The 2,774-nt window shown below is 33.7% G+C and overlaps 1 pseudogene; it reads right to left on the minus strand.

Annotated features, from left to right (window-relative positions):
• Window positions 1-388: 388 nt before the first annotated feature.
• Window positions 389-525, minus strand: LOC145267301 (U2 spliceosomal RNA; annotated as a pseudogene).
• Between the last annotated feature and the right edge of the window lie 2,249 nt (window positions 526-2,774).

Raw genomic sequence — 2,774 nt, forward strand, 5'->3', positions numbered from 1 at the left:
TTAGTTGGATAAGATATGCGGCAAATATTTGATTATATCAATCCGATAAAAAGTGTTTGTATATGTTTAAAAATTCAATCCAAGTAAATATAATTTTGCAATAAACAAGACCGATATCCACTAGGCGTGTGCTCTCGTGTAATGAATGAATGCGTGAATGTGGGATTGGCATGAAATTCTTAAAGCTAAACTAAAATGACCGAAAAATGGGCTTAAATGACTTAAATAAAGAAAACGTAAATGACTTAGAATGGTTTAAATGAACTTAGGCATTAATTGAATGAGCTTAAGAATAACTTGAATGCTTAAAAAATAACTGGAATTCTTCAAAAACAACTTGAGTGATCTGGAGAATGACTTGAATTGCTTGGAGACTGACTATTTGTAAAGTGGGTGATCATTTTACATTAAAGTATTACAGAAAAGTGATCCCCAACTTTATATCACAAAGTTACAAACATAAGTACAGCAAGTAGTAAGAACGGATACTACACATTGATCTTGGCCAGAAGGCCAAGAAAAGGTTATTTATTTGCTCCCCTACCGGGCAAATTTGGCACAAGGCGGATTTTTGATGTGAGAGTGAAGGGGAAATGGGGACCAACTCCCCGGGAATAGTGGAGTTGGATAGTGACAATTGGTATAAAGGGTTAGCCCTACATTGACCAAGTTCTTACATGTGGGGTTATTCCCACATATGGTCTTTGCTTGCAGTATCTGCCAGACCAGGCATTACACTTTGATCTTGGACAAAAGGTCATGCAAAGCTTTAAAAGCTAAGAACAGCATCTACTAACAACCGACCTTTGATCTTAACCAAAAAGGCCAAGTACAGAAGTGTTACGCACAGACAGACCGACAGACCGACCGAAGGAGTGACTAATAGAGTCGCTTACACGCGACAAAACTATCTGCAAACAGAAAAATAAAAATTAAAAGCATTGCTTATCAAAGCATAATAGTCATTAAAAATCAAATATCGTACGAATAACTGAAATCAATAAAATCTCTCCCACTAGACTCTCAAGACTCCTCCAAAGATGGCACTTATTTATACTGCTATTTATCCCTTCAATTCCTTTCAGTCAGATAACTTAATGCTTTACATTGGGTTCCGCGATGTATTACTATTAAATTAATACAATACACGGTATTTGCAGATGGGGCCACTTTAAGATTTCATAGAGCTGAGTGATTTGGTGTATGTGATTTGGAACAAACTGCATTCGAAACTGCCATACCTAGACTGTCAGGCCATGTCGTTAGCCACTTACCGCTCGGCAGATCCCTTAAATGCTATTACAAATCACGTTGCACACTATCTATTTACTGTTTAAATCTATTCGAATTCATTTAATACTAATTCTTAAAATTATTACTTAAAGCTTGGGTAAGATTTATTTGGAACGACGCACCCTCCTCCACACACACACACAAACAAACACACCCACACACCCACACACATATATATATATATATATATATATATATATATATATATAGAGAGAGAGAGAGAGAGAGAGAGAGAGAGACAGACAGACAGACAGACATACAGACCGCTCGGCATTACCCAGTCGTAAAATACGCTTAAATATGATATTTGATTAATGCAGATTCTATAATAATTATTCAGTTATATTGGACCCAATGTAGATTAATGGTTTAAAAACTAAACAAAAAAAAATACTAATAACTCGTGCACCACCAGCGAAAATCGAAACTAAAACTTTAGCTTACGCTTCTTTTATTCTTCTTTGACGTACATGTGTGAGCTATATAGACATGATTGCTGCAAGGCTAAAAAGTAAAACATGAACCAATAGCTATTACGGTACGCATGCATATTTGTAATGCTGCTATTCGACCTTCATTTGGCAAATTTCATTTTTTTTTATTTTTCACATTCTTGTACCGATTTCCCTCGGTAAAACCCAAATGTATAGTTTAGCATAGGTTCAACTACTTTATATTTAGAGTTTTTGGTTTGTAGACCAACACCTGACAGAGGAGTTTTGTAGGCAATGTTTTTAAAACAAATGTATATATATATATATATATATATATATATATATATATATATATATATATACGCATACATAAATATTTATATAGAAATAAGTTTGTGTTAGCCATAATCCTTTTACACAAATATTACGCAAGTATAAATCATGTAGAATATATGCATGCATATAATTACACGTAATGGTCAATTAAAGACGATCATTCCCCAAGGCATTTATTCCTCATAATTAGCTATCGTTGATTCGTGTTGGTATTTAAAAGGATTTCAACGGGATAAGACACAATATTCCTGAGCGAAAATAATTGTTAATGGACAATTAAAGAATTCATTTCACTTTAACTGCCTATTTGTATGACTTTAACAAACGCAGATGCCGTCTTTTATTTCCCTTTCTGGTTTTATATTGATACATAGAGCGTTAGATGAACAAAAGTTGACGGTATTTCTAGTTTGTTTCAGATCGTACTTAGTTCTCTCCTACCACAAAGAACTTACATACCAGGATTGGAAAATTGAATCGAGTAAGATTCCATCAGTAAAAACTTTGTAAAAATAATACTCAATTGGGGAACAATTTCGCAATACAGCAAATAATATAAAATATAGTTTACAATTTTGTACAGATTTAATATTCAGTAAAACCTTTGTATAAATCTTACATTAGGAAGTATTCGCTTTGGAGGTTTTATGTTTTATTCCGGCAACGTCCGAGCATGAGCCCTGCTAGTATATGAATGATTTTTTAGTATTT

This window comes from Euprymna scolopes, chromosome 42, assembly GCF_053919585.1.
Source record: "Euprymna scolopes isolate OS-2025 chromosome 42, ASM5391958v1, whole genome shotgun sequence".
In the NCBI taxonomy this organism is placed as follows: Eukaryota; Metazoa; Mollusca; class Cephalopoda; order Sepiida; family Sepiolidae; genus Euprymna; species Euprymna scolopes.